Below are 6,419 nucleotides of genomic sequence, written 5' to 3'. Positions count from 1 at the left end.
CCTGGGATATTGGTGTCTAGTCGAAGATATCCCATCAACTGACTTTATGCATACAATCCCATCGAACCTAAAACAAAGTTCGATCATGACAAAACCCAATTTCTTTAACATACTGTTTTGGCTATTTATATTGATGGTACTCAACCATAGAGGTTGACATCGGGGACGACATACCACACACACGTGGGGGAGGTCGGATTATTTTATTCATGGGAATCCACCATCTCGAATGTGAGTACTATATCATCCATTGTGTCAAGAGCTATGTTCATTTGGCTTAATTCTTATATTGATATGGTGTATAACATGATAAACATATTTATGGGGATGCTTTTTTGACCGCACCCCACCCCTTCCAGAAAGGAAAATGAAGAAAAAGTGGAAGCAGAAAAGATCAAGCAACTGAAGCCAATAAAGCAATAAAGAATGAAGCCATACGTCCATTTAGCACCATGGTTGCATTTTAAAATTATTGTTATCGTCAACATAATAGTAATTCCATATCAAACGAGCATCTGAATGTCTACCAAAAGGTAGCGTCTGCTATGGTTCCACTGCAACCAACTCGTAACCAACATAATGATGCATCAAAGCATATGAAGCAGGGACACGAGGCTTAAGAAACATATCCATATAGAACCGGCACTTGCTAATGTCATTGCCATAGCTATTCAAGCACTGCAGAAGAAATCAAACATTAAATATATGTATCAGAACTTTCTGTCGGTAAGGTGCTGTAATTCATAGTATTATTAAGAACATGCTGGGAAGAAACTCAAATGTAGAAGGAAGCAGAAAAGACTCGACAAAAAACATTGTTCCTTCGGACCTTTGGTTATCACTCTCTATGAAATACCAATCTACCACGAAACATAGGCACAGCATATCTCAAGATATCTCATCATGTAAAACACTGAGAATGTTTTGGCTCAATGGATTCTAGAACTTAGTATCAAGCAGAGTAGGATTCTCATTGCATAGTATCAAGCAGAGTAGGATTATGCCGTAAGAATTGTTAAAAATTATGTTGGTGGAATGATACCGGGTTTTCTCATACCGGTTTATAATATTAGTTAATTACACAATAACTAAATTATCATAAACCACAATATATTAATCTAATTTAGAACTAAATATATTAAGTTATGTAAAACACGTTAATTTAATACATCTAAACGGGAAAGTTGAAAATTAACAGAAATTTCAGAGAACAAAAAAAATTAACGACATGCTTATAATTTCATATAAACTTTTAACCCAAGGCCTGTGTAAACACAGTGTCCTTAAATCAGATTCGCCCTCTCACCGTACGTTCTAGATACTACTAGACAAGGATACAACGGTATATAGTAGAATCTTAGCTTCTGTTTCGCAGGATACAACGGTATATAGTAGAATCTGAGCACCGCAAATATTACTCTGGCGAACAATATCACCACAAGAACAAGACCTTACTGGACAAGGAATGCAGAAAAAAGAAACTGCGTATGCAGGAATGTAGGTGAGATTTTTGAGTGTGTTAGATTGCTGGAGAATGAGCTTTTTTATAGGTATACTGTCCATTAACATTGTGACCATTGGAATTACTACCCATTGGGAGTCCATTGGAGTTTTTGCAGTTTAAGAAACTCAAAAGTCATTGGAGAAAGTAAAAAAAATTGCAAAACGTGGACTCTCCGAAGGGACGAATTTTGCCTTGTTCGATCCGTAGGTCGCGCCCGCACTCAAGTTCAAGGTCCGAAGGCCATTTCGGTCCGAGATTTGCACCCCCCTGCGCGCACACGTTGAAAGAGTCTCTATGCTACACATGATTACATCATTCCAAAGTGTAGACATATATAAAGTGGTTCATGCTTTCTTCATTTTACTATGTAGGACAAATGTCACTTTTCCCACATAAACCATCTTCCAATGGCCAATTTTGAGCTTAAATTTCTCATTCATTTTTTAATCGATTTCGACAAGTAAATATATGGTTTCGATGCTCTCACGGAGGAGAACACAGATCAACTTTGATCTTCCAAATCGGACCAATGTGTCCCACTCAAACTTATGCCAAAAGTGACCCATTTACTCATTTTTCCAACAAGAATAACTACCAAGTGATGCTTAATTTGAAGATGTAAGTTAGAATGATGTATAAAGTTTAAGATTTCTGCAATTATGTAAATTTTATACTACAACGAACCAACAATGGGAGATAAGAGTCAAACACATATCTTGGAATGCCTTCGACTTGATGCTGCAAGCATCTGATCCACCCATGGTAGTTGCAGTGGGTGCTGGTGCTGCAGCTGCTTCAGAAACAACAGTTTCGTGTTGAATCGTTCGAGGACCCATAATAGCATCAACAGCCCTGTGCGCCACTGCACTGCTGGTACCGAAAGCCATTCCTACAGAGCAAAAAAATGAAAAAAATAAAAATGAAAATGAAACATATGCATTAACATCTTCTTTGTTCATTCTACGAGAGAGATAATATACAAGTAAGAAAAATTAGAGCTAATCCCAATGTACCTTATGCTATGGTAGAACCAATGTTTCCAAGCACAGATCCACCCGTGTTCCCTTGAACTGGAGCTGGTGGAGGAGCATTATTCACTGGAACAATCCACAACAAAACAATGAGATACGAAGGAACATAACAACCATTGACATGCAATGTTAAATACAAATTGAGCCCAAAGACAGGAGAACATATAAAGGAGACCAATTAACTAATGGAGATTATTTTGTAACATGTTCCAAGTCCTTAGATAATTGTCAAATGATACAGTGAAGTAGATTAGAGATACCTGGTTGAGGGGGTGGGTTACGTGTTGCAGCTGGACGTGCGGATCTTCTTGAAAAATTATGAAAGTGTGAAAAATTGAAATTTTATAAACATGGGGAATCGAATACACCAAATGACACTTTCAACAGTGTGATAGCACTGGACACAACATAAGTTATGGTCCAACATCATAGGTATTGAAATGCAAAATCACTTTGGCCTTAAATTTATGCATGTATAAAGTGATATTAAAGTAAGACCTCGGGAGTGTTCTACCCTACATCAAGGATACAGGAGAGCAAGAAACTGGGCTGATGCAGTTTACTCTCGAGTGCAACCAAAGATATTGAACACTGTAACATCTAAGGCGAAGAAGTTGGGATACAAAGTGAGGAGGAACTAGGATAGGATTGAAGATATCGAAAAAGATGAGGATTGAATATACAGGGTTTCATTTGTAACTAGAGATTGATTGGTGAATAAAAATTGATATTTCTTCTCCCTAAATTTTTTTCTATTTTCTACCATTTCTTCTCCTCTCTTCTTCTCTTCCCTGTTTCCACTTTTGCGTTAAATTCTATTCCAAACCCGTAAGTTTCAGCACCTATTTAGGCTTTTAAATTTTTAAAGAATGGCCTCAGAGGGGAGTTCTGGTTCGGGGAGGGGTTTAAAAATAGTGAAGGTGGTCGTTTCCATATGTTCTCCCCCCCCATTATTACCTCGGCTATTTCTGAGGAAGTCGCCACAATGGGCTCGTCCACCCTCACTATTTCTAAACCCCTCCACGAACCAGAACTCCCCTCTGAGGCCATTCTTTAAAAATTTTAAAGCCTAAATAGGTGCTGAAACTTACGGGTTTGGAGGTTTTCCTAGCCGAAAATGGTGTAAGGTCGCCGAAAGTCTAGTTTTCTCGCCGGAAGTCTAGTTTTTCTCGTCGGAATTGCTTGCAAAACTTCGAAAATCGTCAGTAATTCGAGAGCAAAGTATAATCTTAGTTTTGCAAGGGTAAAAAGCCTGAAAAAACCCCAGAGTCCTCCTTTTATAGAAAAACAAATCCTATCTCCACCGTTGAATTCAAATGCGATCAATCTAAGTCGTTCGTCGCATCCTCGATCTAGGCCGTTGAAATGAAACGCCATATTTGATCTACGCCCAAGATGTCGCTGTGACTTTCACGCTTGCATGAAACGCTTCACCTCGGTTACAACCAGCCGTCAATAATAATTAGTAGCCGCAACAACCTTTTAGGAGAATGGGCATGGCACCCAACTGTCACCTTGAAAACACGCAACAGTTGTCAAATCATTTGATGTTTGAGTTGCCTCGGATTGAGCTCCTCCTCCAATTTTACAAAGTTTGGACGCACCTGACGTGAAGGCCCTTTTGGGTCATCGCCTCGGACGCTGCGTTTCCTCCCATACTTTACAAAGTTTCAGCCATTTCCCAACGCGTCAACCTTTTGGGTCAGCGTACCGGTGGCAGATGAGCTCCTCCTCCAACTCTACAAAGCTTGGACGCACCTGACGCAAAGTCTCCTTTTGGGTCATCGCCTCGGACGCTGCGTTTCCTCCCATGCTTTACAAAGTTTCAGCTATCTCCCAACGCGTTGACCTTTTGGGTCAGCGCACCGGTGGCAGATGAGCTCCTCCTCCAACTTTACAAAGCTTGGACGCACCTGACGCGAAGGCTCCTTTTGGGTCATTGCCTCGGACGTTGCGTTTCCTCCCATGCTTTACAAAGTTTCAGCCATCTCCCAACGTGTCGGCCTTTTGGGTCAGCACACCGATGGCAGATGAGATCCTCCTCCAACTTTACAAAGCTTGGACGCACCTGATGCGAAGGCCCCTTTTAGGTCATCGCCTCGGAAGCTGCATTTCCTCCCATGCTTTACAAAGTTTCAGTCATCTCCCAACGCGTTGACCTTTTGGGTCAACGCACCGGTGGCAGATGAGCTCCTCCTCCAACTTTACAAAGCTCAGACGCACCTGATGCGAAGGCCATTTTTGGTCATCGCCTCGGACACTGCGTTTCGTCCCATGCTTTACAAAGTTTCAGCCATCTCCCCAACGCGTCGTTCTGTGGGGTCAGCGCACCATATTCGTGAAGTTTCGATGCACCTTACGCGACGTTCCATGCTGGTTAACCGTCTCGTACGCTACGCAAAATAACGAAGCTTTGGCACGTCTGCTTGTTATCATAATCTCGATTGCTATAATAGATCAACCCCCAAAACTCCCATAACTTGCGGTCCGGTCAGGAAAGCAAGTTCACGCATGATATAAATATTCATCCCCAGAGTTAGGAGACAACTGTTATGCTCCAATTCTACACACCTTGGATACCGAAGTGTCATCCCGCGCAGCACCACATATTCCGACCTGAAAACGACCCTCCCAAAGTGTCTCCAAAGTGATATAACGATTCCTACTACTGACCTGCCGAAGCATCTCACCTCCGAGGTCGAGATCAAGTGGACCCCGGTTAGAAGATCTGCCGCCAATTTGAGATTTGTCTTGCACCTAAGGCTTAAATTGATTTGACGTTTCCATGAGGCTAGTTGATGTGACTTATCAACTTTATATCAATTCAACTCAGAAGAAACAAACTGTCTGCCCGCTCTACAAACGCGGTTGATTGACACTTATGAGCAGACGCTTCATACCGTCAGATGTATACACACGTTTCACATCTAATGGATCATACCACCTATAAATACCCAAGGTTTTGTAAGAGGCAAAGGTAATGAAACTCTTACTACATAGCACTCCATAGCAAGTTTATATATTTTCTCCTCCCCCTTTATCGTTGATTTGCATAGCTCTTGGGTACTGTTCCGATCACTTAAACCTGACTTGACCGTCGGAGTGTATACGGCCGCCACCACCCCCACTGGTTCCGACCGTGTGCGCCTGACTATTCGCTGATTGTGCGCAGGGAGGAACACGTGGACTCGCTTCCAGTTGGCCACGCGGAATGACCAATTTCTAGGGTCAACACATACCTTTCATCTTTACCTTTCAAGTATCCAAAAATAACATTGTAGGTTGAATAATGAAGTTTTCACAAAATAAATGATACACAAGTTACCAAAATATGATATCACAAGTTACCATTTCAAAACCCCCAGCTTCTTACTTGAGGGAAAACATAATTAAAAAAAAGGCTTAAAACTAATCCAAGTTTCAATTTGACTGTAAGTAATAAAAAAAAACAAAATTTACTATTTTTTTCAACATATACGCACAGAAGAAAATATCCAGAACAGAAATAAATCGATCAATGTGTAAAGAAAGATAGAGAAAAATGTGCAAACTGACCACCAGAGCTGCGGCGAGGCATTATGAGAGGTGGTGGTGATATAGAGGAAACGGTGTTTGCTTTTGAATCCACAACATTAACGAGATGGAGAGAGATATATATAAGGGACCATGCTAGATGTACACACAAATTTGTACAAAAAGTTTTACTTACACTCACAATAGGGGTGGGGACCACAAAACAACATTTTTAAATTTATGTAGGGTCCGCTTCTTTTATGAGAGTGAGTAATCCATTTTGTAACAATATATTTGTACATATATATTTATCCTATATATAAGAATAAATACTCCTATCTAGAAATATCAAATGGATCGCTCATTACGTG

The 6,419-nt window shown here is 40.7% G+C and overlaps 1 pseudogene; it reads right to left on the bottom strand.

The window, feature by feature from the left end:
- Nucleotides 1–543: 543 nt before the first annotated feature.
- LOC111411471 lies at nt 544–6,112 on the bottom strand (annotated as a pseudogene).
- Between the last annotated feature and the right edge of the window lie 307 nt (nt 6,113–6,419).

The sequence above is a fragment of the Olea europaea genome, chromosome 15 (assembly GCF_002742605.1).
Source record: "Olea europaea var. sylvestris chromosome 15, O_europaea_v1, whole genome shotgun sequence".
Lineage (NCBI taxonomy): Eukaryota > Viridiplantae > Streptophyta > Magnoliopsida > Lamiales > Oleaceae > Olea > Olea europaea.
The sequence above is the reverse complement of the archived record's forward strand: the minus strand, read 5'-3'. Positions and strand labels throughout refer to the sequence as shown.